Below are 16,153 nucleotides of genomic sequence, written 5' to 3'. Positions count from 1 at the left end.
ATGGCGCCGTCCTGAGATCGCACGTGGTCGGACCTCGTGGGTACTGCAGCGCCGAAAGAGATGGTCTCCGTTCTGGAGGGTTACAAGCTGCACTGCCGTTTTTAGGTTTGGACCTGCAGACTTTGCTGTAGTGGCCTTTTTTACCGCACTGGCTGCAGATTGCCGTTCTTGCCGGACACTGTTGCCGTGGATGCTTGGCCCCACCGCAAAAATAGCATCGCTGGCCACCTGGAGCTGCCGCCGTCGTCGAATCGATCTGGGAGCGCGGGTTCGCGGGGCGAGGAGGGAGCAGAGCTTGCTCCAACGACGTTGACTGCACGTGGTCCTCGGGGTACAGCGCCAAGCTCTTCGACGCCGCCTCCAACCTCACGGCCATCCCCATTGCCTGGGTCAAGTTGAGTTTCCCCTTTTCTAATAATTTAAGTCTGATGTACGAGGACCCTACCCCTGCTACGAACGCGTCTCGGGCGAGGTCGTGCATGTACTGCTCGGCGGAGACGTCCTTACAGTCACAAGCCCTGGCAAGCTGCAGGAGTTCATTGGCGTAGTCTTCTATGGTCTCGCCCGACTGCCGACGTCGTGTAGCGAGGAGATAACGAGCGTGAATCTCGTTGGGTGGCGTAATGTACCTATTCTTTAGGAGCTCGACGGCACCCTGGTAAGTGGAAGCTGCACGAATGGCTAGGTAAATCGTGTCGCTTACCCTTGCGTGGAGGACCTGGAGTCTATCACTGTCTGTAGTGATAGCTACCGAGGCTGCCAGGTAGTCCTCGAAGCACTTCCACCAATGTTCGAACGTGTTAGCTGCACCGACCGCACGTGGGTCCAGTGTCAGACGATCCGGTTTTAGGATCTGTTCCATATTCTCAGTTAATGTATTAAATTGATGCACCTCAATGAGCACCCGGAAACAAGGCTTTAGTACTGAAGGCTTTAATACATTAACAATGAAACTACTAACACAAATTCACCCGTTCAGACTGAAGGGGTCCTGCCGGAGCAGGGGGTCTTATACCCTGCCACCGGAGGCGGGACCCCACTGGAGTGTGCCACGATAACACTTAGGACAGGTAAACACCCTAACCCAACAACATAGTACAACCCCCATAACAACAACACCCTAGCCCAACAGTAACACAATAACAACCCCAGTGGTGAACCAACGATGGTTCACCACAAGGGTAAATATGAGGGGTTACGGGGATGGGGCCTGGGTGGGATTGTGATCGGTGCAGACTCGATGGGCCAAATGGCCTCCTTCTGCACTGTAAGGATTCTATGAAGACCCGAACTTGTATTTTATTAGCCAGGCCTACCCAGGTCCCCTCCCACAACTTCTTTACCGGAACATCGATGACTATTTTGGTGCTGCTTCATGCTCTCGTCCAGACCTCCAAAAATTCATCAACTTCGCTTCCAGTTTCCACCCCTCCATCACCTTCACCTGGTCCATCTCAGACACTTCCCTTCCCTTCCTTGACCTTTTTGTCTCCATTTCCGGCAATCGACTATCTACCAATATCCACAACAAGCCCACTGACTCCCACAGCTATCTGGACTACAGCTCTTCACACCCCACATCCCGTAAGGACTCCATCCCTTTCTCTCAGCTTCTTCACCTCCGTCACATTTGTTCCAATGATGCCATTTTCCAAAGAGGTGCTTCTAATATGTGCTCCTTTTTCCTCAACCGTGGATTCCCATCTACAGTTGTCGACAGGGCCCTCAACAGCGTGCGGTCCATCTCCCGCGCCACGACCCTCACCCCCTCCCCTCCCTCCCAGAACAAGGATAGAGTCCCCCTTGTTCTCACATTTCACCCCACCAGCCTCCGCATGCAAAGCACAATCCTCCGCCATTTTCACCAACTCCAGCGTGATGCCACCGCCAAACACATCTTCCCTTCACTCCCTCTGTCAGCATTCCACAGAGACTGTTCCCTCCGGGATAACCTAGTCCACTCCTCCACTATACCCAACACCTCTCCCGTCACTCATGGCACCTTCCCATGCAATCACAGAAGGTGTGACACCTGTCCCTTCGCCTCTTCCATGCTCACCATCCAAGGTCCAAAACACTCATTCCAGGTTAAGCAGCGTTTCACTTGCACCTCTTTCAATTTGGTCTATTGCATTCGCTGCTCCCAATGTGGTCTCCTCTATATCGCAGAGACCAAGCGTAGACTGGGTAATCACTTTGCTGAGCACCTTCGGTCTGTGCGCAATCAGGACCCTGACCTTCCGGTTGCTTGCCATTTTAACACACGATCCTGCTCCCCATGCCCACATGTCTGTCCTTGGCCTGCTGCAATGTTCCAGTGAAGCTCAACGCAAACTAGAGGAACAGCATCTCATCGTCCAGCTGGGTACTTTACAGCCTTCCGGTCTCAACATCAAATTCAACAACTTCAGATGATTTGCTCGACCCCACCTCCACCCCTTTGTTTTCATTCTAATTTATTTAATTTTTTGTTCTCTACCTTTTATTTCTTTTTGGTCTTTCTTCATTTTTCTTCCCCTCCCCACTCTTTCTCTCCCCCCACTTCATCCCCCTTCCCTTACCTTTTCTCTCCCCGCCGCTTACCCTTTTCTACCTCTATCCCATTCCCGCCTCCCCACGCCCCCACATTTTCATCTGTTACAGCTTCTCTGCCGTTTAGCCATTCACACCCTTTATTCTCTCTGTGGACAGCCATTAGCAGCCTTTCCCCTGGTTTCTGTGGCTATGACTCATCTTTCATTCCCTCCCCCTGCAGTATAAACATCTCCCACTTTCTATGCCTTTTAGCTTTGACAAAGGGCCATCTGGACTCAAAACATCAGCTCTTTTCTCTCCTTACAGATGCTGCCAGACCTGCTGAGACTTTCCAGCATTGTGCTTCTGTTTGTAATATATATCAATGATTTGGAGGAAAATGTAACTGGTTTTATTAGTAAGTTTGCGGACGACACAGATTGGTAGATTTGCGGATAGCGATGAGGACCATCAGAGGATACAGCAGGATATAGATCATAGAAACATAGAAAAACTACAGCGAATCCGCCTCCACCACCGTTGCTGGCAGCCCATTCCACGCACCCACCACCCTCTGAGTGAAAAACTTACCCCTGACATCTCCTCTGTACCTACTCCCCAGCACCTTAAACATGTGTCCTCTTGTGGCAACCATTTCAGCCCTGGGAAAAAGCCTCTGACTATCCACTCGATCAATACCTCTCAACATCTTATACACCTCTATCACGTCACCCCTCATCCTTCATCGCTCCAAGGAGAAAAGGCCGAGCTCACTCAACCTATCCTCATAAGGCATGCTCCCCAACCCAGGCAACATCCTTGTAAATCTCCTGTGCACCCTTTCTATGGCTCCCACATCCTTCCTGTAATGAGGCGACCAGAACTGAGCACAGTACTCTAAGTGTGGTCTGACCAGGGTCTTATATAGCTGCAACATTATCTCACGACTCCTAAACTCAATTCCTCGATTGATGAAGGCCAGTACACCATACTCCTTCTTAACCACAGCCTCAACCTGCACAGCTGCTTTGAGCGTCCTATGAACTCGGACCCCAAGATCCTTCTGATCTTCCATTCTGCCAAGTGTCCTATCATTAATATTATATTCTGCCTTCCTATTTGACCTGCCAAAATGAACCACCTCACACTTATCTGGGTTGAATTCCATCTGCCACTTCTCCGCCCAGTCTTGCATCCTATCAATGTCTCGCTGCAACTTCTGACATCCCTCCACACTATCCACAACACCTCCAACCTTTGTGTCATCGGCAAACTTACCAACCCATCCCTCCACTTCCTCATCCAGGTCATTTATAAAAATCACAAAGAGTAAGGGTCCCAGAACAGATCCCTGGGGCACTCCACTGGTGACCGATCTCCATGCAGAATGTGACCCATCTATAACCACTCTTTGCCTTCTGTGGGCAAGCCAGTTCTGGATCCACAAAGCAATGCCCCCTTGTATCCCATGCCCCCTCACTTTCTCAATAAGCCTTGCATGGGGCACCTTATCAAATGCCTTGCTGACGTCCATATATACTACATCTACTGCTCTTCCTTCATCAATGTGTTTAGTCACATCCTCAAAAAATTCAATCAGGCTCGTAAGGCATGATCTGCCTTTGACAAAGCCATGCTGACTATTCTTAATCATATTATACCTCTCCAAGTGTTCATAAATCCTGCCTCTCAGGATCATCTCCGTCAACTTACCAACCACTGAGGTTAGACTCACTGGTCTATAATTTCCAGGGCTATCTCTACTCCCTTTCTTGAATAAAGGAACAACATCCGCAATCCTCCAATCCTCCAGAACCTCTCCCGTCTCCATTGATGATGCAAAGATCATCGCCAGAGGCTCAGCAATCTCCTCCCTCGCCTCCCACAGTAGCCTGGGGTACATCTCATCCGGTCCCGGTGACTTATCTAACTTGATGCTTTTCAAAAGCTCCAACACATCCTCTTTCTTAATATCTACATGCTCAAGCTTTTCAGTCCGCTGCAAGTCTGCACTACAACCACCAAGATCCTTTTCCATAGTGAATACTGAAGTAAAGTATTCATTAAGTATCTCTGCTATTTCTTCCGGTTCCATACAAACTTTCCCACTGTCACACTTGATAGGTCCTATTCTTTCACGTCTTATCCTCTTGCTCTTCACATACTTGTAGAATGCCTTGGGGTTTTCCTTAATTCTGCCTGCCAAGGCCTTCTCATGACCCCTTCTGGCTCCCCTAATTTCCTTCTTAAGATCCTTCCTATTAGCCGTATACTCTTCAAGATCTCTAACATTACCTAGCTCCCTGCACCTTTTGTAAAATCAGTTGGAGACTTGGGCGGAGAGATGGCAGATGGAGATTAATCCGGACAAATGTGAGGTAATGCATTTTGGAAGGTCTAATACAGATAGAAAATATACAGTAAGTGGCAGAACCCTTAAGAGTATTGATAGGCAGAGGGATCTGGGTGTACAAGTACACAGGTCACTGAAAGTGGCAACGCAGATGGAGAAGGTAGTCAAGAATGCATACGGCATGCTTGTCTTCATTGGCCGGGGCATTGAATTTAAAAATTGGCAAGTCATGTTGCAGCTTTATAGAACCTTAGTTCGGCCGCACTTGGAATATCGTGTTCAATTCTGGTCTCCACACTACCAGAAGGATGTGGAGGCTTTGGAGAGGGTACAGAAAAGATTTACCAGGATGTTGCCTGGTATGGAGGGCATTAGCTATGAAGAGAGGTTGGAGAAACTTGGTTTGTTCTCACTGGAACGACAGAGGTTGATGGGTGACCTGATAGAAGTCTACAAGATTATGAGAGGCATGGACAGAATGGATAGTCAGAAGCTTTTTCCCAGGGTGGAAGAATCAATTACTAGGGGGCATAGGTTTAAGGTGCGAGGGGCAAGGTTTAAAGGAGATGTTTGAGGCAAGTTTTTTTTAAAAAACACAGAGTGGTGGGTGCCTGGAGCTCGTTGCCAGGGGAGGTAGTGGAAGCGGATACTATAGTGACATTTAAGGGGCGCCTTGACAAATACATGAATAGGATGGGAATAGAGCGATACAGTCTCCGGAAGGGTAGGGAGTTCTAGTTCAGTCGGGCAGCATGGTTGGTGCAGGCTTGGAGGGCCGAAGGGCCTGTTCCTGTGCTGTAATTTTCTTTGTTCTTAGTGAGGTAAAAGATACAAGATTTTTGTATTGGGCCTTTACAGGGCGGCTCAGTAGCACAGTGGTTAGCACTGCTGCCTCACAGCGCCAGAGACCCGCGTTTGATTCTGGCTTGGGTCACTGTCTGTGCAGAGTTTGCACGTTCTCCCCGTGTCTGCGTGGGTTTTCTCTGGGTGCTCTGGTTTCCTCCCATACAGTAAGAAGTTTAACAACACCAGGTTAAAGTCCAACAGGTTTATTTGGTAGCAAAAGCCACTGTGGCTTTTGCTACCAAATAAACCTGTTGGACTTTAACCTGGTGTTGTTAAACTTCTTACTGTGTTTACCCCAGTCCAACGCCGGCATCTCCACATCATTCCTCCCATACTCCAAAGATGTGCAGGTTAGGTGCATTGGCCATTAGAATCAGGGGGGCCTAGCAGGGTAAACATGTGGGGTTATGGGGCTCGAATTCATAATAAATACATACAGTGACTTCATTAAAACTTACCAAACAGTATTCAATGCCCTACAACTGTGTTCAAATTGACTGCTCCATTACCTGCACAGTGGTTAGCACTGCTGCCTCACAGCACCAGGGATTCAGGTTCGATTCCTGGCCTTGGGCCACTGTCTGTGTGGAGTCTGCACATTTTCCCCGTGTCTGCGTGGGTTTCCTCCCACAGTCTGAAAGGCGTGCTGGTTAGGTGCATTGGCTATGCTAAATTCTCCCACAGTGTACCAGAAAAGGCGCCGGGAGTGTGGCCACTAGGGGATTTCCACAGTAACTTCATTGCAGTATTAATGTAAGCCTTACTTATGACACTAATAAATAAACTTAAACTTACCTTACAACGGTGACTACGCGTCAGAAGTAGTTTATTGTTTATAAACCAGTTTGGAATGCGATCAATGTCGCTATATAAATGTAAATCCTTCCTTTCCTAATTTTACTTCCCAGTAGTCCCTTACTGACTGTTCACCACTGACAAATCTTCCCTCCTGCCTCTTCCTCCTGTGAATACAATGAATATTGCGGCGGCCAGCCCGCATTTACAGACAGCAAGCGAGGCTGAATTGAAATGTTCACTGAGCTAACCCTGGATTCCGGAAATTAATACATTTCAGAGAAAACGCAGGAAGACGTGTGGCATTAGATCAGTTTGTGATCTTGGTGAGGCATCTCCCTCTGAACTGTGGAATTACTAAGAGCGCTGTACAAGCCCCTCTAAGGAAGTTTGCTTTTTGATATATCTAACGTAAATACAGCAGGCTGTGCCCACACTGTGTGAGATTCGGTTTCAGTGAGAATGCAGACTCCGCCCCGGGATTCTAGATCCACTTACAGACTGCTGTTCGCAAGCACAAGGAAATGAATGCATGTCACCACACCTTCAGCCCTGCGGATCTAAGTGCAGCCCAGCCTCCTGGAGACCACCCCTGGGTGTAACCTAGTCTCAGGTAGACCCTCTCCAACACCTACCTCCTCCCATAGTAAGTCTCTCCCCCCTGTAATTTGGACACAGAGGCACTTTCACCCGTTTTTGGGACTCCTAATACCTCCTCTTCAGCCGGCGTGGCTTCCAAAGTGAAAAGAAAGAGAAGGACTCCAGACAGAGGTGTATCATCAGGTAAAGAAAGTTTTCTTTTCCCCTTTTCTTCGGCTCACTTCCGAGAAATCCCAGGCTTGTTTTGTGGAGCAGCGTTTGTGTCGTAGGCATTGAGGGCAGGGGGGATCTGCTGGTAAACATTAGCAGATGGCAAACTGTTAACTCAATCTGCAAACCACGTTTTCCAACCATTTTTTAAAGAATTCTGTCTGCAGATCGATGAGAGTGGTTAACAGGCGTGTGTGTGAAACAGGAGATGATTTGCTCTGAATTGTATACTTTATGTATATGGTTCTGAATTGTATACTTTTATTTGGCGAGGGTTCTGTGTCACAGATGAAATAAAATCGGACCTCTTAAAGACAGTTTACTGTTAAACTTTCGCCTTCTTAAAAGGCGTTTACCTGGATTAAGATTAAACACAGTGACAAGGGAAATACTAATTTGGAGGAGTGTGTGTGGTGGGAGGGAGGGAGTTAAAGACATTTCAAATGAAAGTTGCTTAAACACTACTTGTGGTTTTAACTGAAAGACATGTGGCTGGTTCGGTCTAATCTCCTCCAGAGGCCGGTTAACTAAACGTGTTAACTCATGAACTGCAGTGACTTTTTAATCGGTTTAAATATCAGTACACTTCCTGAAACATTGAGACCAACATTACTGGCTCACTTGAAAGTCAGGCGAATAACCGCGACGTGTACTCCGAGCTCATTTCTTCACTTCCCCTCACTCTTGTCCTGTTTGGTCAGAGAACCTGGTGAGAGGCTAATTCTGTCCAATGAGTTACTGAGACTCAAAAGATCAGAATAGGTGACCACATGGCTGCCTTAGATTGAACCTTGGGCAGGGAACAACATCAGCGTCGGATTGTGGGAGGAAACCGGAGCACCCAGAGGAAACCCACGCAGACACGGGAAGAACGTGCAAACTCCGCACAGTGACCCAAGCCAGGAATTGAACCCGAGTCCCTGGTGAAATTACTGTGAAAATCCCCGAGTCGCCACACTCCAGCGCCTGTGAGCAGCAGTGCTAGTGATTGGTACTTCTGAACTGTTGATATCCTGGGAGTGATCAACACTATTAATATTTGGTGCCTCCACATCTTTCCAACGCACACAGACACACATTCAGAATCTTCCAATGGCTCCACACGATTACATATCATGGGAGACCCCTACTGGATTCTGGATTAATACAGTAAGAGTTTTAACAACACCAGATTAAAGTCCAACAGGTTTATTTGGTAGCAAATGCCATTAGCTTTCGGAGCGCTGCTCTTTCGTCAGATGGAGTGGAAATCTGCTCTCAAATAGGGTCTGTTTGAGTGCAGATTTCCACTCCATCTGACGAAGGAGTAGCGCTCCGAAAGCTAAAGGCATTTGCTAACAAATAAACCTGTTGGACTTTAACCTGGCGTTAAAACACTTACTGTGTTTACCCCAGTCCAACGCCGGCATCTCCACATTTTGGATTACTAGCTAGTGCTGGGCTTGTGTTAACTTCACTTGGTCCAAGGAGTGGGTCCCATGGCAGCAAAGTACCCCCACCCCAGCCCTGACCCTATCGGTAGAGGGGTTAACTGTCTGATCGCTGGGGCCTGTATTTCTGATCCATGATGTGGAGATGCCGGCGTTGGACTGGGGTAGACACAGTAAGAAGTTTAACAACACCAGGTTAAAGTCCAACAGGTTTATTTGGTAGCAAAAGCCACACAAGCTTTCGGAACTCCAAGCCCCTTCTTCAGGTGAGTGGGAATTCTGTTCACAAACAGGGCATATAAAGATAGAGACTCAATTTACATGAATAATAGTTGGAATGCGAATACTTACAGCTAATCAAGTCTTTAAGAAACAAAATGATGTGAGTGGAGAGAGCATGAAGACAGGCTAAAAAGATGTGTATTGTCTCCAGACAAGACAGCCAGTGAAACTCGGCAGGTCCATGCAACTGTGGGGTTACAGATAGTGTGACTTGAACCCAATATCCCGGTTGAGGCCGTCCTCGTGTGTGCGGAACTTGGCTATCAAGTTTTGATAGCCAAGTTCCGCACACACGAGGACGGCCTCAACCGGGATATTGGGTTCATGTCACACTATCTGTAACCCCCCACAGTTGCCTGGACCTGTCGAGTTTCACTGACTGTCTTCTCACCTGAAGAAGAGGCTTGGAGCTCCGAAAGCTTGTGTGGCTTTTGCTACCAAATAAACCTGTTGGACTTTAACCTGGTGTTGTTAAACTTCTTACTGATCCAGACAGAGAAACATAATTTCTGACTCCACCGCTAGGGTGCCTCACAATGGAGGTGCCACCTTGTTGTCTCCTTACAATCTCAGCAGTGGCCATCTCTCTCTCGGTAGAGAGAGCCCGCTGTCCACAATATACCTTGATAAATTCAACGATGGAGCCACAGCCCTCTGTGGTAGAGAACTATAAAGATTTGCGATCCTTTGTGTGAAGAACTTTCTCCTCCAACCTGGTCTTGATAATTAGGCTCTAACCCTGTTACTGTACTGTCAAGTTCCAGATTTCCCAGCCAGGGGAAACAGCCTCTGTGTCTACTCTGCAAAGTTACCCAGCTAGGTAGTTTGGATAAGGGACTAAAACTAAACATAGAACAGGATTTTCCAGTTTCAGGGACACAAATTCTCACCCGAGGTCAACGGACCTTTGGCTTGTCCGTCATATTTAGCGTCCCACTTGCCACGATCTCCGTGGTGAATGGGACGGAGAGATTTATGCATAAAGTTAACAGAAAACCAGTTGAATGCTGGAAGTGTAGAGTCTGTGGAATCGCACTGGACAGTTTAGCTCAGTTGGCTGGACAGCTGGTTTGCGATGAGGAGCGAAACGAGTTCAATTCCCATTCCGACTGATTTGATTTGATTTATTATTGTCACATGTATTAACATACAGTGAAAATTATTGTTTCTTGCATAATATACAGACAAAGCATACCGTTCATAGAGAAGGAAACGAGAGAGTGCAGAATGTAGTGTTATAGTCATTGCTAGGATGTAGAGAAAGATCAACTTAATGCAAGGTAGGTCCACTCAAAAGTCTGATGGCAACAGGGAAGAAGCTGTTCTTGAGTCGGTTGATACGTGACCTCAGACTTTCATATCTTTTTCACGATGGAAGAAGGTGGAAGAGAGAATGTCCGGGGTGCGTGGGGTTCTTAATTATGCTGGCTGCTTTTCCCCGAGGCAGCGGGAAGTGTAGACAGAGTCAATGGATGGGAGGCTGGTTTGCGTGATGGATTGGGCTACATTCACGACCTTTTGTAGTTTCTTGCGGTCTTGGGCAGAGCAGGAGCCATACTAAGCTGTGATACAACCAGAAAGAATGCTTTCTAAGGTGCATCTGTAAAAGTTGGTGAGAGTCGTAGCAGAGGTTAACAATCAACCTTGTCCCTTGCCTGAGGTGTGATGATCCTCGGGTTAAATCACCAGCAGTCAGTTCTTCCCTTCAGAGAGAAGAGCAGCCGCCTGGGACTATGGCGACTTTACTGTAAAGAGGATGATGTGGAGATGTCAGCATTGGACTCACCTGATGAAGGAGCAGTGCTCCGAAAGCTCGTGATTCCAAATAAACCTGTTGGACTTTAACCTGGTAGTTTTTTTAAAATAAAAAATTTAAACTTTTCCAATTCAATCAAATCCAGTCCAATTCAGAGTCTCAACAAGTTGAGACATTTCCGATCCAAGCTGACAAGACAGGGCCTACACACCTGTCTTGGGCCTGATCTACATGAGCCAAGCTGATTGGAGTAGGTGCAGACTCACCTCCTCCAAGGCTTGATCTCATTTGCATCTCAGCCAAAAGGCCGAGATGCCGCTTTAAAAAATTGCTTCAAATGAAGCTTAAATGTAACCTAATGACCTCAACCAAGCGCAGCATCCTATCCATACTACACTTGATCTTAGCCAAAAGGTTTAACCTGGTATTGTGAGACTTCTTATAAAAAGGTTGGTAGTCTTTGGGGTTGGAGGCAAAAGTGCAGCTGGAGATGAATGTCTAATCTTTCTTTTACATAGTTCTTGGAGGACAAAGAAAGCAGCACAATGATTGAGTGAAATGTGATGCACTATCAATGCGCTAATGTGGGCGCACTATCTCACCTCCACTAAGATAATCATCACATCCATTCATTCCCATTTACAGACACACAAAGCTATTGTTGAAGTTGCTGTGGAGTTACCAGCAGTGAAGGTGTATTCATTGCTAAATCAAGCTGGGAGACAGTGATAAGCTCCTCCTGCATCTTGATTAGTTGAAAAATGTTGCTCCGTGTACAATAACCAGATTGTACACATGTGGCTGTTTCCAGTAAAATTAACCACAGATGGAATTTTATCCTCCAGTCTTGTGTCAAGCTGCACTCAATTTATAATAAAATATATCTCTCTCTCTGGAGAAAATAACAGGGATTCTTTGCCTTTGTCACTGTCTGACAATAATCCATGTCTGAATAAATTAGTATTTTTTTTAAATGCCTGCAGTACGGGCGGCATGGTGGCACAGTGGTTAGCACTGCTGACTCACAGCGCCAGGGTCCCCCGGGTTCATATCCCGGCTTAGGTCACTGTCTGTGCAGAGTCTGCACATTCTCCCCGTGTCTGTGTGGGTTTCCTCCGGGTGCTCTGGTTTCCTCCCAAAGATGTGCAGGTTAGGTGGATTGGCCAGGCTAAATTTCCCCTTAGTGTCAGGGGGACTAGCTAGGGTAAATGCATGGGGTTATGGGGATAGAGCCTGGGTGGGATTGTGGTTGGTGCAGAATCGATGGGCCAAATGGCCTCCTTCTGCACTGTAGGGATTCTATTCTATGTAATATGGCCTGATACACTTAGATGTTATTTTCTAAACTTGCTGAAATTTTCTGGACTGTTTGTGCAGTTCACCTCTTGATAAACCAATTAAAAAATGTAGAGTGAATCTCTTATCCAGTGCTGAGGGAGAAAGATCCTGTTCCATATTTATTCATATGTGACTTATAACGTGTGTAACATTCACACGGACCATTCCTGTTTGCAGAATGTAAATAAAAAAGTAATTAGCTCTCTGTTGTCCTTTCAGTCATTTAATAAATACCAACCCAAATATTTGTCTAATCTGATATGATTACCATGGGAATTTTTAAAGCTTTAAAGAAACCAGACCCCTAGAATTTAAAGATGACTATTAACAGAAGCCTGCTGTGCTTATACGTTTCATATCATTGCAATAAAACAAACATAATTAGATAGCGTTGTCTCCAAGCTGCAGCAATGAGCGGCTGTGTGGTTCCCGAATAATTTGAGCATTTTTAACTATTCATGGAATATTAACACAGTGTGATGTCCTCCCGTACAAAGACGCTAATTGACGAGGAGTACTTTGATCGGTTCTAACCTTGAATTGGAATGTGACTAGATAGAAAGCTGCCACAAGAGGAAGAAAATACTTCTCGCTGTTGCCCGATGCAGACAACAGGGAGAGACATTTCAGAAGCTGTTTATATCCCGAGGTATGGTAAGATGTATGCTGTTCTTAAGGAGCAATTATAGAAGGCAATTTAAGCAGTCTTGAGGCTTTTCTGACAAGGCATCTTTTTAACAGTGGAATACAAAGGGCATTTTGTTTATTCAGGGATTGTTGATAATGTTGATGGCCATGCTAAAATTGCCCCTTTGTGTCAGGGGGGACTACGGGGGATAGGGTCTGGATGGGATTGTTGTCGGTGCAGGCTCAATGGACCAAATGTCCTCCTGCTGCACTGTCGGGATTCTATGATTCGGCCAGCATTTGATGCCCAGCCCCATTTGCCCTTGAGAGGGTAGTGGCGAGAGTCCTGCTACATACAGTCCATGTGGAAAGTAATCCCGCAGTGCAGTTAGCGAGAGAGTGTTAGACCTTTGACCCAAGGAAGTGCCAGGACTTTGATCTATACGGATATGACAAAGGGACAGCAATAAATGTTCAAATCAAGAGGGTGTGACTTGAAGGGGAATATGCCGGTGGTTGTGTTCTCATGCACTTGTTGCCTCTGTTTCTCCGAGACGATGGTCTATTAGAAGGCGCTGTCAAAGCAGACTTGCTAGGCCGCTGCAGTGTAGCAGCGCAGGGAGGAAATATTTAAGGTGGTGAGTGGGGTGTTGAACAAATGTGTTTCTTTGTCCTGGATGCCTCTTGAGTATTGGTGGAGCTGCACTCCTCTAGGCAGGGGAAGAGTATCCCATCACACTCCAGACTTGTGCCTTGTAGATGTAGGTTTCAGGGAGTCAGGAGGTGAGTTACTCTGCACAGAATATCCAGCATCTGACCTGCTTGTGTAAGTCACAGTATTAACGTGGCTGTTCCAGTTGTCTGTAGTCAATAGTAACCCCTAAGACTTTGATGATGGGGGCTCCAGTGATGGTAATGCTGTTTAATGTGGGAGGGGAGGTGGTCAAGTGTGTTCTTGCTGACATGAAAAATGCCACATCAGCCCAAGCCTGAATGTTCTATGCATGTTAGGCTGCTTCAATATGAGGAGTTCCGAATTGGACATCAGCCAACTGACATTATGATGGAGGGATTTCCACATTAAACAGCATTACCATCACTGAATCCCCCATCAAAGTCTTAGGGGTTACTATTGACTACAGACAAACTGGAACAGCCATGTTAATACTGTGGCTTATACAAGCAGGTCAGATGCTGGATATTCTGTGGAGAGTAACTCACCTCCTGACTCCCTGATACCTACATCTACAAGGCACAAGTCTGGAGTGTGACGGGACATTCTCCTATTGCCCTTGAGAGAGTCCTGCTACATACAGTCCATGTGGAAAGTAATCCCGCAGTGCAGTTAGCAAGAGAAGTGTTAGACCTTTGACCCAAGGAAATGCCAGGACTTTGACCTATACGGATATGACAAAGGGACAGCAATAAATTTCCAAGTCAAGAGGGTGTGACTTGAAGGGGAATATGCAGCTGGTTGTGCCCTCATGCACCTGCTGCCTCTGTTTCTCCAGGGCGGAGAGGTTGGGTTATTAGAAGGTCCTGGCACTTCCTTGGGTCAAAGGTCTAACACTCTCTAGCTAACTGCATTGTGGGATTACTTTCCACATGGACTGCAGCAGAACTCTCTCAAGGGCAATAGGAGAATATCCCATCACACTCCAGACTTGTGCCTTGTAGATGAACAGGCTTCAGGGAGTCAGGGGGTGAGTTACTCTCCACAGACTATCCTGCCTGGAGGAATGCAGCTCCACCAATACTCAAGAGGCATCCAGGACAAAGAAGCCCATTTAATCAGCAGTGCACCCATCACCTTAAATATTTACTCCCTGCGCCGCTACACTGCAGCGGCCTACCATAGAAACCCTACAGTGCAGAAAGAGGCCATTCGGCCCATCAAGTCTGCACCGACAACAATCCCACCCAGGTCCTATCCCCATATCCCTACATATTTACCCGCTAATCCCTCTAATCTACGCATCCCGGGACACTAAGGGGCAATTTAGCTTGGCCAATCAACCTAACCCACACATCTTTGGCCTAGCAAGCCTGCTTTGACAGCACCTTCTAATAGACCATCCTCTCCGCTCTGGAGAAACAGGAGCAGCTGAAGATGGTTGGGCCTTGAGCACCAGCCTGACAAACTCTTTCAGTGATGTCCCAGGACTGAGATCCCTGACCACCAACAATCTTAACCCATTTCCCGACGTCCATTGACTTCAGTTTTGCGAGGGCTCCCTGATGCCACACTCAGTCAAATGCTGCCTCGTTGTCAAGTGCAGGCACTCTGGCCTCACCCCTTTGTCCAAACTGGTTGAGCACAATTCTGATGTTACTGATCCCCAGAGCACCGCAATGATGCTCAGTTTTGAGCTGCTAGACCTGATCTGAATCTATTCTATTTAGGCAACAGCAGTGCCACATTACATGATGGAGGGTGTCCACGGCGTGAAGATGGGACTTTGTCTCCACCAGGACTGTGCAGTGGTGACTCCTCCCAATGCCCTCATGGACAGATGCGTTTGTGACGGGTAAATGAGTGAGGATGAGGTGTCTCCATGTTGGTTCGCGGCAAGTCCAGTTGTCAATGAGAGTGTGCTTGCAGGGAAATCACAGCTCTGCTCTGAAGGTGAGATGCCAGAAGGCAACAGAAAATTGACAGGTCGCTAAAGTCATGATTCCTTCCTTGTGGAGGAGATTGCCCTGGTAATTAATGCAGTATGTAAATTAGTCACGTTATACACAGACCTGCTGCTTCTGTAGTTTTTAAATGCCTTTTGAAATGGTGAGAGAACAAAGAGGGATATCCGATTTTAAGTTCAGATTATCTTCAGCCTCTCAAGTTGTTGTGAAACAGTTTGGTTTCACAAAGGAATGAAAAAAGGACTCGTGTCAGATACTTTTTATAAGACTGAGTTTGCTGCCAACATTCTGTCTGCAAACTTGTACTGTTTTTACCCTGTGACGTGATCGCGAGTGATGGAGATCAAACCTTTCTTTAACTCTGTGGGTGGAATTTTCCAGTCCCGCCCACCGCGGGAATTGTAGCAGGTGGAGGGGGCGGACCATGCAAAGGTCCGTTTGACCTCGGGTGGGATTTTCCGGTCTTGGGGCGAGCGTGGCCAGAAAATTCCGCCCTTTGTGTATGTATTCAGAAGGAGAAAACTAAGTTTCTCTCTTTCAATATTCCGCTCTATCGCCAGTTTCGTATTTAAAGACGGGTTTTCTGCGTATGTATAGATAAGTGCGCATGCACAGATGGTATCGGTGGCCATCTTGCGTTGGCAGAAGTCACGGTGGGTAGGATTTTCTGTGGCAGGGTCTTCTGGTTTTGCCGACCTGATTTCCCTCCCACACTGTGGCGGGATGAGCAAGCGATATAAAGTACTGTACGCATTGGGAGGA

General features: G+C 47.0%; 1 protein-coding gene across 3 annotated transcripts in view; it reads left to right on the top strand.

The window, feature by feature from the left end:
- LOC144479198 (alpha-1,3-mannosyl-glycoprotein 4-beta-N-acetylglucosaminyltransferase C-like) overlaps positions 1 to 16,153 on the top strand; it is a 188,389-nt gene that overhangs the window by 71,578 nt on the left and 100,658 nt on the right. Inside the window, exon 1 of one of the 3 annotated variants that reach the window (XM_078197850.1) lies at positions 6,647 to 7,291. The exons of the other annotated variants lie outside the window; for them this stretch is intronic. The gene's annotated coding sequence lies outside the window, so the exon portion shown is untranslated. Of the gene's footprint in view, positions 1 to 6,646; positions 7,292 to 16,153 lie in introns of those variants that run through there. 3 annotated transcript variants of the gene reach the window in all.

This window comes from Mustelus asterias, chromosome 25, assembly GCF_964213995.1.
Source record: "Mustelus asterias chromosome 25, sMusAst1.hap1.1, whole genome shotgun sequence".
Lineage (NCBI taxonomy): Eukaryota > Metazoa > Chordata > Chondrichthyes > Carcharhiniformes > Triakidae > Mustelus > Mustelus asterias.
The sequence above is the reverse complement of the archived record's forward strand: the minus strand, read 5'-3'. Positions and strand labels throughout refer to the sequence as shown.